Source organism: Acanthopagrus latus, chromosome 23 (assembly GCF_904848185.1).
Source record: "Acanthopagrus latus isolate v.2019 chromosome 23, fAcaLat1.1, whole genome shotgun sequence".
In the NCBI taxonomy this organism is placed as follows: domain Eukaryota; kingdom Metazoa; phylum Chordata; class Actinopteri; order Spariformes; family Sparidae; genus Acanthopagrus; species Acanthopagrus latus.
In genome coordinates, this window is record NC_051061.1 from 17,162,694 (window position 1) to 17,179,251 (window position 16,558).

General features: G+C 42.8%; 2 long non-coding RNA genes and 2 other non-coding genes across 4 annotated transcripts; all 4 read left to right on the top strand.

Annotated features, from left to right (window-relative positions):
• The first annotated feature begins 260 nt into the window (after positions 1-260).
• On the top strand, positions 261-332 carry trnac-gca. The gene has a single exon. It is a non-coding gene; the product is annotated as a tRNA-Cys (tRNA).
• Positions 333-1,440: 1,108 nt separating this feature from the next.
• On the top strand, positions 1,441-2,236 carry LOC119014595. The gene is made up of 2 exons (XR_005073008.1): positions 1,441-1,548; positions 1,778-2,236. It is a non-coding gene; the product is annotated as an uncharacterized LOC119014595 (long non-coding RNA).
• A 4,756-nt stretch (positions 2,237-6,992) lies between these two features.
• Positions 6,993-7,064, top strand: trnac-gca. The gene has a single exon. It is a non-coding gene; the product is annotated as a tRNA-Cys (tRNA).
• An 857-nt stretch (positions 7,065-7,921) lies between these two features.
• LOC119014596 lies at positions 7,922-9,982 on the top strand. The gene is made up of 2 exons (XR_005073009.1): positions 7,922-8,172; positions 8,684-9,982. It is a non-coding gene; the product is annotated as an uncharacterized LOC119014596 (long non-coding RNA).
• The last annotated feature ends 6,576 nt before the right edge of the window (positions 9,983-16,558 follow it).

Consider the following 16,558-nt stretch of genomic DNA (forward strand, 5'->3'; position numbering starts at 1 on the left):
AATGTGAAACTTCGAGAGTATATTTCATTGTAAGAACTGCAAAAAACTTGATGATAGGCGCTCCAGTGGAAGCACTCTCCTACTGTTGAGTTGATTGTCACTTCGCCCGCTACAGATGGGGAAAAACAGATTATTTCGTCCAATCACCTGAAACCTAAAATTACATGTTTTTGCTCTTCTCCAGACTGGCCTAAGGAGGAGTTTGATTTACCAAGTGCTCCTCTCCCACTGTTTGATAGTTGACAGTAGCAGTCAAGCACGGGGGTATAGCTCAGTGGTAGAGCGTTTGACTGCAGATCAACAGGTCCCCAGTTCAACTCTGGGTGCCCCCTTTACTTATAGCTAATACAAACAGCACTCTGAACACGTGACCCAGCTTTGTTATGGCAAACAATGGATGACCTCTAAAGCATTTAAACTGGGAGCTTTAAACCTCATGCAGATGCTGTATTCTATACATCCTGCATGTCAGTGCTTGTTTCATCCCTGCTTTCATGTTTTTCACATCACTTTTAGACTTACTGTGTTGCCCAAAGACTCTGTAACATGAGATTATGAGAGCTTTGCATCGTGCCACCTTACAATAACCTCCTGTGATATCATTACTGTCATGTGTTTATAGCTCAGAGTTGGAACACTCCACTGCAGATGAAACTCTCCGTACCACCTCTGTTGATGGTACACATTGTAAACAATCATAGCTGTGACTCCATATGTGGAGTTCTGTCCTCGTTTGTATTCATCGGCTCTAAATACTATTTCATTGATCTGGAATCAGTCTATTAATCTGTGAACACACAGAACACGTTTTACTTTGTGATGAACAGAATATCATGAAGAGACAAGCCTAGAAAAGGAGTTGAAAGTGCTGATGTGGGGCTTTAACACAGACAGTCTCTTGTTAAAGCTGCACTATGTAATTTTGGGGAAGAACTTTTAAATCAGAAGAGAAAGATCTTCATTGAATTAGTTTTTTGTATTGCCTAAACAAACTCTCTTTATTTTCATGACTGAATAAACTGAATAAAAACACTAACCTTAAAGGACAACAAAGCTTCGTACTGTTTTCCTTTGTTTATACTTGGCGGACCCTGCCACCTTTCTAGCATCACAACCTTATTTTCCTCTCGTTTATACAGTTATGGAAAACATAAATATTTCTGAGTTTGTATTATTACCTCATTCATACTGTAAATATGAAACACCTGAGTTTGTATTTCTTCCCCAAAACTACATAGTGCCCCTTTAATGTCTCCAGACCATAAACATTCAAGTCTCACACACATCACTGTTGCAGAATACACAATATTATCGGTTACTGGCGGGAGAGATTCTGGAAAGGTCGCCTAACCCGTCACGGGGCTGACATAACGAGACAACCATTCACACCTTTGGAGCAATTCAGAATAACCAATTAACCTGCATGTCTGTTAAGTGTGGGAGGGGGTCAGGGTGGCCGGTGACACAGGGAGGACACGCAAACACAAGGCGTCTGCTGGAAATCAAACTGAGGAACTTTCTGAGGTGCTTTGAGGCACTGCTGGACAGGTTAATGGAGGATATTATTAAAACTGTTCCTCATCATAGTGTCTAAGGTGGTATAGCTCAGTGGTAGATCACGTGACTGCAGATCAAGAAGTCTCTGGTTTAAATCTGGGTGCCGCCTCGTCACCAATTCAGCTAATGTTCCTTCTTTTGCACAGAACTCATGATAATTCACAGTAAATTGTATTCCCTTGTTGAGCATTTATCTTATTTTCCTAACCTTTCTTTTCAGCCCATATGATACATTTTGGCAGATGACATCATCAGCTGTTTGGCCTATCTCCATCACATGTGCAGCAGCAGGACTGAGCCACGCTTCCTCTCGTACTTTGACTCATCAGCCTTCAGATTCTCATCTCTAATTAGCGGCGAGGAGACGAGTTAACCTGAGGTGAACGCGCGCCCGGGCGTCTCCGTGAGCATGTGTATGTTTTCATCCACAATCATGCGATGCCAAGAAGCACACAAGAAGCACACACGTGGAGGAGGCACACGGCTATCACCTCCTCAGGCTCCGGCTCACCTGCAACACACTCGGAGACTCATTAGTGAAGGAAGGAGGACGAGTGGAAGGAGCTGAGGGAGGAGCTGAGGGAAGGAGGAGGCGAAGGGTCTGTGTGTGAGTGAAGGCAGTTGTTTGTGTGTGTAATGTATTGACCAAGTAAGATTAAACGATTTATGATGAATTAGAGGCACAGTTTGTCCCAGTAACCAAGTCAAAGGGCATTGGTGATGGAAGGGCTCCTGAGGGAAAAAGCTGCTGTTGCTGCCGTGTGTGTGTGTGTGTGTGTGTGCGTGTGTGTGTGCGTGTGTCAGTGTGTGTGAGTCAGGCTCAGAGTGACTCAGAATTAGATGTTTCTTGTTGTGTCCTCAGGCAGGGATGGAGCGTATTCGACGTGTGGGTGTGTGAGTGTGTGAGTCCACATGTGTAGGTGCATGTGCAGAGCACCTTTGCCTTCGGTGACAGGTTTAGAGGGCAGGGGGGAATGTGTGTGTTTGCGAATGTGTGCGTTTTGTTTAAACCCTCTGAATGTGTGCTCATAAACTACTGTACATGTGTGTTATTCTTATTCATATTATTCACATTCTCCGGGGAAGCGGCCGGTCGTTCATTACAGTGTGTGTTCGCTCGTCTGACAGACCTTTTCCTGAGGCGACCGCTGCTGCTAAATATCACACACCTGGATGCACAGCGTGTGCCGCTCCCGCTCATTCCGTGTCTTCTAACACCCTATTACCATGCTAATAATATCCAACAAATCACGCAGCACTTTCACCTTGATGAGGCTTCGTCAGAGGGGCCATACAGCACATGCAGGATTAGGGATGACTTCATTTACCGCGCCGTATCTTTAATACCGCAGGAGCTGAAAAGCCGGGGCAGAGGGAAGACGGATGAAGGAGAGGAAGGTTTCTATAAATAACATCCCAAATATGTATAAATACCGGAGCTGGTTGCAAAATTATCGACATATACTTTATCTATCTGTGCTGTGGAACGGAGAGCGTGAATGGAAGAGTATGAGGTGGATCTGGTGCACATGGGGAGTGTATTTTTTAAGAGTAAAACTGCATCTAGTCATGTTCAGCATCTTATAATATATCTTTATACATATGTGATGTATGTACATCATTACACTCATAACTACTGAAAAAAGTATTCAGATATTGTTCAACTAACCTGAGATTAGCAGCACTGTAACTGCAGTTTATAAGTTAAAGTTGAGAATTTGCACCAGTCCAAACAGTCTGTTTGAAAGCACTGAATTCTATTATGTATGTACTATATTTTATTATTGGATCAATGTTAGTGAATCATTTAACATTTAAGGTGTATTCTAATGTTGGTTTGGACTGTGCACAACATTAAATATGCAGGAAAACAAAAGAAAGTGAAATAAAGTGGGCGGCTCATGATCATTTTTACCCAGAAATCAAATTCTGCAGGCCAAATAAGAAAGAAAGGAGACAAAAATAATGATCAAGCACAAAAACAAATAAACATATATAGAAATAAACAGACCAGCAGACTCTGGTGAACTCTCAGAAGTTATTAAGAAGGAGCCATAATATTTTAACAAACTAAACATGACGGGTTAACTCTGTTATTTCCCAGTATTTCATCACTATATTATTCGTGGCTCTGTCTTCTTCTCACTGTCAAGGCTCACACAAACTAATAACACTCATCACCGTTTAATCCTTTATCCTGAAGTTTTCAGAATAGCATTAACAACACCAAATAAGTGAAGAAAGCGACACAGTAGAGTAAGGAACATGTTGTCTTTGTCATGATTTGGGGTCTTAGTTTTGTTGTTTCCTGTTTAATGTATGTTGATTCCTCACATCATGTTTTGTTTATTTGTTTGGCCAACGAAGAACAAAGCTGTAACCATGATAGTGGACTGAAATGTCACAGTGGTACCAAGCCCATGACAGGTACCGATGTGAACATATCATTGTTAACAGGCAGCATTTTATCCTGGTGACTCGGCTGCCTGAATTTTGTTGTTCTGCAGTGGCCAAAAGCACATTTCATGAGGTCACAGTGAACTTCACCTGACCTTTGACCACCTACATCCAGGCAATTCATCCCTGAGTCAGTCCAAATTTCAAGAAATTCCTTCAAGGTGTTCACAAGAATAGGATGTATGTACAGATGATGTACATCTGGAAACATAATGCCACTGTCACCAGGGCGGAGGCATAAAAAGGAAATCTCTGCATACATTAGATATTACCTGAGAAATACCCATTATTATTAGTAACACACAACCCAGTCGATGCTCTGATTTCAAGGTGTTTAAAATGTTAATCTCTTAATTGAAATTCTGGCAGTGAATGTGGATCCTTATTCATGTTTCAAATGCTAATTTGGAGTTGAAATGGTTTTTAGTATTGTGCAGAAAAAGATGCAGATTTCAGCAGTCTTCACATCGCTGCATCCTTCTGCAGATCTTTCACATTTGTTAATGCATCGGTCAGAAAACGTGACGTTAGAGTAAATGAAGTTGAACCGGCTGTATGGCCGCGCTGCATTCACTGTCCTCGCCTATGTGTCAGTGAAAGACTTTGGTAACCCACTTATGCAGCTGGATTTGCATTGAGTGAATTGAAGCGAAAGATTTAAATGGCATCAGTCTTGCTATTAAAGCAAAGCAAAACATCAGACAAACAGGGAGGAGCAGCTCTCTGGCTCTGTGTGTGTATGTGTGTGTGTGTGTGTGTGTGTGTGTGTGTGTGTGTGTGTGTGTGTGTGTGTAGGAGCAGGGGGAGTGCTGTCCCTTGCCTCTGCTCAGTGTGTGCAGCAGCTGCAGCTTTCAGCCTCGGTCTGCACTGTAGGGGCCATTCTGCTGTCTGAAAGACTGATAGATACAAAGAGTAGAATGGTGATGAGAGATGACTCAGAGGAGCGAGCTGATGGTGCGTTTCAGACACGCTCTGCATGTTTGCAATTCAACATGTGTACAGAGTGAAGACAAAAAAAAACCAAAACATGCTCGCAGGTCAGGGGAACACAGGTCGCACCGTTCAAAGCCATTTTCAGACAGGGGCGATTCCGAGGGTAACGCGGTCATCAAAGCGTGTGTCGATTTCACAACTGACCTGAGGACGGGGATATCTTGACTGGATTTGGAGAGAGCAGTCGACCCCCTCCCTCCATCCCTCCATCCCTCCTTTCCTTATCCTTTGTTTGCCTCTGTCCCCGCCACAGAGGGAAAAAAAATACCTCACCACTGATACAGATGTTGACCTACGCCTGATGCACACATATGCTACAGAGGCAAACCCTGCAAGCGAGGCAATCAATTCGCACACTCTACAGAAACGAACAGGCATGCATGCACACACACACACACACAGAAACACACAACGGCAGCTCCACATGCATGGCACCCACAGTCTAATGAGACAAAATCAGCGAGAGTGCATGAATGGAGCGCCCTGTTTCAGCACATGGCACCGAGCGCCGCAAAGAGACAAAGCTCACATGCAAACATCCCCATTCATAGTCTGGCACTGAGGGCAGAAAATGGAGCTAGCCAGCTCACAGTATAGAGGTATTATAATATTAGAAAAAGGTGGGGGGGGGGACTCAGCACACTAGTATCCCATCGTCCCTCACCATCCCCCACCGTCCTCCCTGTGGGCCCTCGCTACCCGCCCCCACAAATCCCAACATACTCTCACCCTTCCGCCAACCTCCCTCTCTCTGCTCGCTACTGTCCCCATCCCCCCTCTCCAAAAACCTCCACTTCCTCCTGCTCATCATCCTCCGTACGGACAGACACACTCTCTTTACACATCGCACACACTGTATGCCGCTGGATGAGAATAATGGCTCAGCTCGTGAAGTGCTGGAGGTCACGTATTCACAGTGTGGGCCGTCTTTACACCCACAGCGTCTGGTGAAAAACACTGTTTTTTAATGATATCAATGTACATATTAGAGCTTGGTTACAGCAAATAATACTGGACTTCACCTGACAGTTACGTTTATTATAGATTCATCTATGAATTATACTTTTGATAGACAATTTGTGCCTGTGAAAAATGCCTGAAAAATGGCTGTTTGATTGACCTACAGTCTGAAACCCAAAGATAATCAGTGAACAGTCAAACAAAGAGAAGCAGCAACTGTTTGCAACAAAATCACAGATTTTCTAGAAATAAGTGCCAATTAATTTTTCTAATGCACAGGTATATGCACACAGATCCATAGTGTATATAATATTTCGATTATTTTCTACTTATTAGTTTATTCTATTACATTCTATTCTGTTTTATTTTTCAGTTCAGTTCCTACCTTACACTGCTAGTTGTTGTTTTGCTTGCATGCTGGTTCTTCTGCTGCATAAACCAAATAAAATTTCTCCTGCAGGGGATCAAATCTTATCTTACTTTATCTCATCTCATCTTATCTTAATTAATCGATTAGCTCTAATAAGCCTCCAGTGGCTACTGGCACAGGCACAGCTTAACGTGCAACTTATTCTTTATTAGCGGTTGATATTACATTTATTCATTGTAGATATCTTTTAACAAGAGCCACATTTTGGTAGCCGTGTTTCAAAAAGGTCTTTGTAAGATCTGTTCAAGCATTATAATACAACAGGAAGACCCCATCCAATAAAGAGTTAAGTTACTTATTGTTGCAAAAGAAAACAATTACCCCCCAAAAAATCAATTTACCAGTAATTGTTACCGTTTGTTCTGTCCTGAATCACAGCGACTCAAATGAAAATGCACAGACTAATAGAGCGTCTTAAAAATCAATACATTCATTTCTTGGTGACTCCTCAGATTTGTCTTGCGATCACTGTAAAAAGTCTGCAGTTGTAAATGTGCATCACAAATGTGCCTTGAAATCAGATAACAGGTGTTCTTATCAGGTCTTCCATTCATAATGTGATTATGTTCAATCAGATGAGGCAGACATCACAGGAGGGGGTATAGCTCAGTGGCAGAGCATTTGACTGCAGATCAAGAGGTCCCCAGTTCAACTCTGGGTGCCCCCTGCTCCATGACAGTAACACTGACGTGTCTTTTGTTCTGCGCTCGAACAAAATATCACAAAGTGTGTGTGTGTGTGTGGGTGGGTTGTGTGAAAAGGTGCAGCAGCTCAGATGCTCTCCTGCTCAGCTCCAGATGCTTCCTAAAGCTGTGTACATTAAACTCAAGCACCACTTTTACCTTGTCTGTCTCACAGGCTGGAGGGTAGAGCTCTGCACTGGGACCGGTGTTTATGTGCACAGCTCTGTTATGAGTGTCCATGGCAGCCATCGAGACGCAAACAGAGAGCAGATAACGGCTGCCAACAGTGAGAAAAAAGTTCAAGTGTGGAAGAATGCATGTGTTTTTTCTGTATTGCTTCCTGGCATTGTAGTGTCCCATATTCAAACCCTCTCGTCACAGGTGACGACAGGAATTTTCTGAATTCCAAGAATGATCACGATAAACATGGTGATAAAGAAATGATACACAGAACCCAGATGGATGTGGTTTGAGGAGAGAAGTTTGGAGAATCCTCACTCTTACCAACCTTAGACCTTAAAAATAGGGAGGATTTCAAAACCAAAGTGAGCGTCTGATACATTTAAATTTCAGAGACTTTGTTTCTTGCATTACGGTGACTTTTAAAGAATGGGTAAACTGCAATAGCAATTTCATGTGAAATACTTTAAATTTGACTTTTAATTCTCCGGAGAAGACAGACTAAACGAAGCGAAGACAGGACTTAAATACAAACTTAACAGACGAGGGAAAGAGGCGCAAGTGGAGACAGGCGGGGGAAACACAGGTGAGGGTAATGAGTGGAAAAACTCTAGGAACAGGAAGGAGCTGACAGGCTGGGAAACACTAAGAGCGGGAAGGCGCTAATTAGACAGATGACAGACAGGTGTGAACAGATAGTCAGGCTGGTGAGGAGCGCACAGGGCGCAGGAGGGAAACTGAGCAGAAGACGCCACACGAAACACAAATAAAGTGAAACCTAAATGACAGGAGAGGGGAATGAAAAACATGAGGAGAGCCAACATGTACGATGATCCTGGTGATCATCAGTGCGGACATCAGTAAAGATAAAACCATCTTCATCTTCCATCAGCACCAGTGGCAGTGTAACAGGTAAAAGGACATTTTCTTATTTGTAATTTAATACAGATCCCAAAACTGTACTGCTAGAAAAACGTCCCCTGATTCAAGCTAACAGACGGCCCTGTAAATGTAGATGCAGCAAGTCACTGTCACGATCTTGACTTCACCATCCACTTGATTTTTAATACAACGTATTTATAGTTATTGCCACAGTTATCATTCTCGATGTGATTGGCCCTTGGCTCAGACAGAGACACAGATTACAGCAGGTGTTAAGCAACACTTGGATGATTATGGTCTTCTGTAAAGCAGGGTAAAGAGTTAACGGAGCCCTCAGCTCGGCACAGAAACGGTAAAAAGAAAGAGGTAATTAAAGTCTATCTGGTGTCAACTTTTTTAGACTTTCCCGGAGCAAACCATGGATTTTTAATGAGGGCGAAATGGCGCTGTTTAATTTAAAGTAAGCTATGAAAAGAATATGAATGTGCTACGTTTTTAAAAAGACCATCTTTTTTTGTATGTGTGTGTGGCTGTGGTCCAGTGCGCACACACACCACACACACACACACACACACACAGATGCCATCCTGTTCTCATCTTATGGAACAGCGATATGAAACAAACTGCTAACAAGCATTGGAAGGCAGAAAATGGCCCCAGCAGAACAGAAGACGTCACACATCAACACGAGGGTCAATTACTGCACATGCAGAAGAACACTCTATTTTCTTCACCCATTGATGATATTGATTCCTTGTGGTCAGAGGCACTTCCCTGCCGGCTGATGTGTACAGGAGCTGATTAGAGGGGTGATTTATGACTGACCGTGAATAATGGCTCTCTGAACTCGGCCAGATTGACCCGAGAGGAGCGACGCCGGGGATGCATGGCGAAAAAGACAAATGGGTTAAGCGAGGTAAAGCGGGACAGAGGGAACGAGATGAAGGGGCACATAAGAGCATTAGGCTGCTCCTGTGCACAAGCCCGGCTTTACTGTGAAGCTCATTGTCTCGGGCCAAAGCAGACCTGAGACCTGCCAACTGCATTCATCCCTCTCTGCTTTGTCAGGGCTGACTCTCTGAAGGCTCATCTTCCACATGGCAGGAAAGGGACAGTTCACCCAAAAATCTGATATACATGTTTTTCTTCTTCCTTGTATTTGTCTATCAAGATTGTTTTGGTGTTTAGTTTTTCAGATGTTCAAAAAATGTATTAAACTTCTTGAATACAACGATTGCAATCAGTTTGAGGTGTTCAAACACATATTTCAGAAATCTTGACCCAGTTATTGGAGATAATCCACAGATCTGTTATAGGTAGGAACTATGTAGGAACTATTTTCTCCCCCTTCCTATAAGTAACTTTACACCTACTACTACGACTTTTACTACATTAATCTTGTCCTCTTCTTAACTAAGCTTAGTCAGTTCAGCGAGCTAGCCACTTGTCCCTGACTTCCCTCTGCGCTGTGATGTGGTAGAACTAGTTCCATCGTTAAACTACTCGCAGCCATGTCTTGGAATTATCATGAGTAAGCGGGTCCAGATTTCTAGAAAGAGACATTGTTGTCGAGTTTTGAAGCTTGTCTTTTTCACACTTTTATAGCATGAATGAGAGTTTAGCGGTACTACAGTCCACCAGGTCAACTGTGACATGTTGTGTTCAACTTAACTTTTCTTCTTCTAAAGTTTAACGTCAAAAAAGTAAATAAAACAAGACTTCAGCTGAAACTGGAGATAAGACGGTAGAAGTACTCCACGTATGTGAATCTTAAGTCAATGAGTTTTCTACAACATGTTCCTGATAATGTTTCACAATAAAAGCATTGTTAAGAAATGAAGGGTTTCTGTCCACTGAAATGCTGTGGGGCTTTAATTTGAAATGAATACAGGAAGTGTATCTCTGGGCTCCTGCGAACTAGCCATACATTGCTAGTTCTCCCAACTTGATGCTACAACTGACAAATGCTGCTTCAGTCGGTTGGCACAATATGAAACCAGCGGAAACCTTACCAGCCCTACAAACTAGTTCCATTAGTAGCTCGTTCAAAAACAATCTAGATGGATAAAGAGCACCACAGGTTGGGGTGAACTGTCCCTTTTAAAGAACACACGAATAGAATGTAAATCACAAACAGGTCCCTGAGGATGTAAAACAATACACCAACACTAATGAGATACTGATTAACAGCTTTCCCATTAAAGTTTACCCTTTTTTAACACCTGACATTTCACTTTAAACAAGTTAATAGTTTAACTTCCAGCCCTCGAGCTAGCGTGAAATTGGCACTTAGAGCATCGGGAGTCGAGGACATCTATTTAGGGTGTGACAATGAGTCAATCAGTTGTGAGCATGCATGAGTTCCTTCTGAACTTAATTAGCATTGTGTAATGAAATGTGGCTCTCGCCCCGCGGCGGCGGGGCTGTTTAAGTCAGACATCTTGGAGGAGCCTCCGCTGACTTCAGGATCCGAGCTCGGCGATGCTGCATCAGATGGCAGCGGCCCCGCACACACACGCTGCCAGGGAGGAGAGCACACAGGGGCCAAATGCCACTGCCAGCCACAGTTGCGTTTGTTTACTCCAGATAAGTAGAGACATCCTTGCCATCGCAGTGACTGAACGCTGAGAGGATGATTTTTGGCTGAACTTCTGTAGCGGAGGGGGTGTCTGTGCGCTCAGGGCTCATGCATTAACACACTCACATGCACTCTTTTGACGTACAGAGCAACTCCATATTCTAATTAAAATTTTATTTGGGTTAAGCTGTTGACATCTACCCTTGATAGTCTGTAACTGAGTATCCCCGTTGACATGAATAATTAACTCAGCACCGATACTGTCCGCTTGTGGTGTCTGGTCTTCAGACTGAGCACTCTGTTGACAGCTGCCCCCCTTTTGCTCTTTGGATTTTTTTTTTGAAGGAGGGTCAATCGTGAGTCTGAATTTGTGCAGAGTGAATCTGAAGTGATTTTTGATTTTTTTTTTTTCCTAAAGAATGTCAAGAATGTAAATACTGAAGTCAAATTTGGGAAGAATTTATTATTTGGACCTGAAACATTGATTTCTTGCTTCCCTGAAATCAGAGCATCTCCCACATCTTCGTACATTTTCTCCTCTTTATAACAGCGGCCGGTTTGTTTGTTGTCCCGGGGGATTAATTAACCCTGTGGTCAGCGTTAGCAGAGGTTAAGCATCTCGCTCAAGGATGCTTTAGCACATCCTTCCAGTTGTGGGACACCCAATCAAAAAAAAAAAAAAAACACACCAATGTGCTGGCAGACACCGACCCTGACCCTCTTCCTCTTGACAAATCCACAGCGCATCATTCATATTTATATCTGGCCATGGCTGCGGCATGAATGACGAGGGGACAAGGATCTCCCAAGCTATTATACTTTAATATCTCGGCAATAAGTCAGTGCCAGCGCAAAGCATTCATCACTCATCATCCACTTTCATCTGACTGCTCCATGGACACCATCACTCCTCTGCCGCTGTACTCGCCTCCAAGGAGTGAAGCAGAGGCTCTCGGAGGATCCCGGCTGCAGGAGAGGCCAAGGTTTATCAAACGACAACACTAAGAGAGAGAGAGTTGATGCAGAGTTCAGCTGAAATTCATTAAAACGGTTCACAGGGAGCCACCAGACAGCAACGTACATGTCACTATAAATGACAGACTTATTACAGGCGAGTCGAGAGGTAAACAGATAACAGTGCACGGCTGTATTAGCTGAGCCACGGTCAGGCTGCTGCAACATATACCAATTTCACAGTGCACTGGGATATGAAAACTGCTGAATATCATACTTTACTCCATGTGCATCTGTCTGTGCATGTTGTTAAAAAAAAACATATTCCATGTTTATATCTATTTTCATGTTTCATGCCTAATATATGTTGAGATAGCAGTGGTTAGCGTTCTAACACAAGCTGAATCAAACCTGTTAACATCAGCGCGACAACCTGCCATTGTGAGCATGTTAGCATCCTGATGTTAGCAGTTAGCTCGGCCTCAAGTCTTGCACAGCCTTTTTCTTAGCGTGGCTGTCGACTGTTGTTCACACCTTATCCTCCAATCATAAGAATGTCTATTTTGTTGTGGTTAAATCGCTAAAAAAGGCAGAAGCCTTGTGAGGGCACATTTCTCCCAAGTATTCCTCTTTGGGGAAATTAATTAACTTTTAAAGCAGGTTTGCTTGGATTTTTGTGTGCTTATTATTTTGATTGTTGTATTTTAATAACTGACTGAGACACATTCTGTCACTATTCATATGAAGTGACTGCCCTATTTCAAGAGCAGAAAGTCCCTTCCAATAAACTGCAAATACAAAATCCAGTATAGTTTCATGAACTCAAATTCCCTCCGATGTACGTGGTCCTCTGCTCTCCCTCGCAGCTCCGAGTCCACGATCTTTGCTCTGAAATGTGCCCGGGCTCCCTCATTGTTGATGCTGGTTGAAGTGATTTCTCTCTGAGCTGTCTTCTTTTTCAGAGTCATGGATTGGACTGGTGTTTTGTTTACTGTTTAGAGATTAAAAAACATACTAGAGACCGGGGGAAAAAAGATGAAATGCAGGCTCAAAGAAAAAGAAAAAAAACAAGAGCAGGCAAATCAATGCAAAGCTGCCAACATCAAGAATTGATTCGCAGTCGCAGCCAAATGCAGCAGATGGCGGGTGAATGCAAACGGAACTGAGCAATCAAATTTCTTACAAAACACTTAGAAGGATGCAGAGGAAAATGGGAGGAAAGACGAGACTGAAGATGCATGAGAGGCCTGAAGGAGCCGAGACGGAAAGATAGCGAATGACTGGAGAACAAAAAGTGCCCGTCGCAGCAATATGTTCTCGCCTACGGTTACACTTGTTCCAATGCGACTTTAATCATGCAATCATGCCTGCCATGTCAACTGACAGGTCTGGTTGTGCAAAAATTGTATTTTGCTTACAGTGACACTGGATCTAAATCCCAGAAATGACAGAGGACAGATTCATATTATCATCAACACAGTCTGGATTCCGCTCAGCCGAGAAGAGAGAAAAGGCAACGTGAAGACAAGAGAAGAGACAGAAATTAAGAGCAAATAAAGGAGGAACAGATTTAAATCGGCACGGACGCTACTGTGTAGCTAAGTGTCGACATATAGCAATGCAATGCTTTAAAAATACTCGCAAAATATGGCATTGGAACGCAACCACAGCAATGCAAAAACCCAAGAAAATGATGTGTCTGACCATGAAGTGCCTCAAGAAATGCACCACATCTTCTCCAAGCTGAGAGTACGGAGTCCATAAATCAATTGTTGCCTGAGGCAAATCCTCGCAGCCGAAGCACCCACTGTATACAGAAAGAAATCTCCTGCATCACTGCAAAGACCACACACTGCTGCGCTTACATTTGCCTACATCGAGATATGGAGAGAGTAAAGCCTCTTCCTTTTTAAAGCTATGCACGGCTTCTGTTATAGTGAGAAATAAAACATACACGAGTAAAATATCTTCTCCGAGTGCAGAGTGACAAGTGCTTCTGTGCTCAGGGGACATACTGTACAAAACTGTAGTGTAACACTTCATACAGAAATACAAATATTAGCCATGACGTGTTGCTTCTTAGCTTTCATTCTGGTAGCATATTGGTTCTTTATCAGACATAATAAAGCACTTATTAATGCCTCATTAGCCAACAGTTTTTCTCAAATAGCCCCCTAATTACTGCTTAAATAGTAAGTGAGGAAGTTGGTCTACACAATTTACAATCTTTGTTCACTTTGGCCCTGACAAGGTGTTAGTAATGGTCCGTTGCCATGTAACAATAAACAAAACTGTTAAGTCTTACTATCATTAAACAGGTCATGCAAACTAAGGCCAATGACTAATAAAGAGCCGATGTGCTACTGATATGTGTACCCTGATATAAACTGGTACCATGCTTTAAGGTATGATCATTTTTGTGAGGCAGCTTATGTCTCCATCATTCAGTGTATTAAACCTCTTGTAATAATCTCTACATCCACCTATCACTCGTCCCCATGATACCGTGGGTACACTATGGGTGTGACACGATGCAATTCCTCTTTCTTAGAGCAACTGGTACAGCAAATCGTTCATTCACGATGATCAAGATTAGTGACTTGATCAAGTGACTATTACCAACACACATTATTATTTCTTAGTTCTGCCGGCACGTCAGATATTGTGATACTTTGATACTTTGCTAGTTCCACTGAGCAGCCTCTCACCCAAAATCGTAACACCCCTTTAACCTCCCAGTGACCTTCCCAGGAATCTTCCTCCCCCAGAAGTGGCGGAGTCCGCCATCTTTGTGCTTAATTCAGACAGCAAACTGCAATCCCCCCCTCACTCTCCTTACTGCGTATCAGAGCTGGATTAAGTTACTGCTAACACACTGAGCGTGTTCAAATTGCGAAACACCAGCCGGCTTTAAAAGACCATTTTCATCATCGCCATCTTCTTCTGGCATCACGCTTGAGCTGCAAAGCTCAAATGTTGCAGGTTACAAGTCGTCAACAACAAATTTAAGGAATCTGAAGCTTCCTGATCGATCAGCAACTGGAAAGACAATGAATCAAGAAAATCCTGAGATAAGGTAAAACAACATGTTTGATAACCTGTTACATTCTCACAAAGTGGCAGATCGAGGAGCGTTTGCATGCAAACAGTGTGTGTCATCAAACCTGAAAACCAAAGGTTTACAACTTCAAAGACAAAGCGAATGAGAATATGCACCGAAAGGAATAATTCGTCAGGCTTAGTGTGGGAGACAGGTGTCGCTGACCTCAGGTGGAAATGTGTGTGTCCGCTCCGAGGGGCTGGACGGGGAGGCGGGCTGAGGCTGAGGGGTCATGACTGCCCCTGTGTTCCCGTGCCAAACCGGCAGACATTAGCAGTGATGAGATCCAGAGACGATCGCAGTGTGCCAGCCGAGGAAGCTGCTGCTGCTGCTCTCCCCTACGGCCTACGCATACAATCACTAAGTCATTATCATTCTTAGAACAAACACTTCCTTTATGTAATCTTCGTGTAAACGGGCTGTCTCAGGGCTTCTTTAGGAGAGAGAAGCCCCGACTCGTAGATGCATTCAAGGCGGTCTGATGCAGCAGAGGCCCGAACCAATAATAAACACAGAAGAAGAAAAGAAAAAAAGCAGAAACGGCACAGAGCTATTTAAAGTTAGGCCTTGAGCATTTCTGTCAAGTGAATCTTTTTTCCCCTCTTTTTTTTGTTTTAGACGTAGAGTCTCAAAGTGTTAGCCCGTGAGGCTATCAAGGCTACACTAGTAGCACGAGAGCATCTGTGCGCGCCTTTGGGCTTATTCCTTCCCATCACACCATGGTGGGCTGTGGCTCAGATAATCCTGAGGGCTTGTGGCCATGGAAACCCACTCATGTATGAATGTTACTTTGTTTAAACATGACTCCAGGAGAAGAGACAGAGGGGAAAGGGACAGGACAGGACTGTCCTGGGAGACACGTCACGTGTCGGTGATGTAACGGAAAAGTAAAAAGCAGGAGGAGTCGCTGCTTTTGGTGTTTTGTTGCCAGAAAATATGGAGGCAGAGAGGAAGAAGCTGACAGGTTGTATGCGGGGGAGATTCCTCGATTCACCGGTTGTAAAGCACCAGCATCTTCTGTGTTACAGTGTCACGAGTCACGTAGATCAATCACAATCAAATCACGCTGTCAATATGGAGACTCACAATTACTTCTATTATTGAACAATCTGTTGATTATTTCTTTCTATTTGTCTTCTGCTCGCACCTTTGCAGATTAAGGTTTCTCTGTTTCTATTATTGTAATTAATTTATTTTGTAGTTTTGCAGTCAGATGAAATTTAGACCATAAACATATCAAGATAAGCGTGTTTTAGCTGTAACTGAAGGATTCGAAGATTGTTTTCATAATAATAATCTAGCTGCTAATGAATGACTGAATGACTGGCTGATTGATTAAGCTCTGGCTCTATAAAAAAAGGAAAGCATCTTTTGGAAAGTACCAGGTTTGTTTGGGATAAATCTGTAAGTTTTTATATTAAATTCCTTGTAATAGCGTTAGTTTTGAGTAATGAGGTCCTTATCTACGTTCTTATTAACATTATTATGTCTGATTGAAACATGTATTGTTAGATTACGAGACATTTATAAGCATTTTTATGAACTTGTCAGTTTGTAGACTAATAGAAGCCTCATAACTTTCTGTAATTGTTTATAGACGCATTGCAAACCCATATATTTACTTTAAGTCACCTCTTGTCATCGTTAACCTTTACTAAGCTACTTTGTTGCTCTCTTTAGATTAATGCGTAATTAATTATGCCGTTTATTGGCAGTGAGCTTCTCAGCGGTCACATTTTGAAGCTACCAGATCTAAATTAAGAACAGTTCCAACAAAGCTTCCC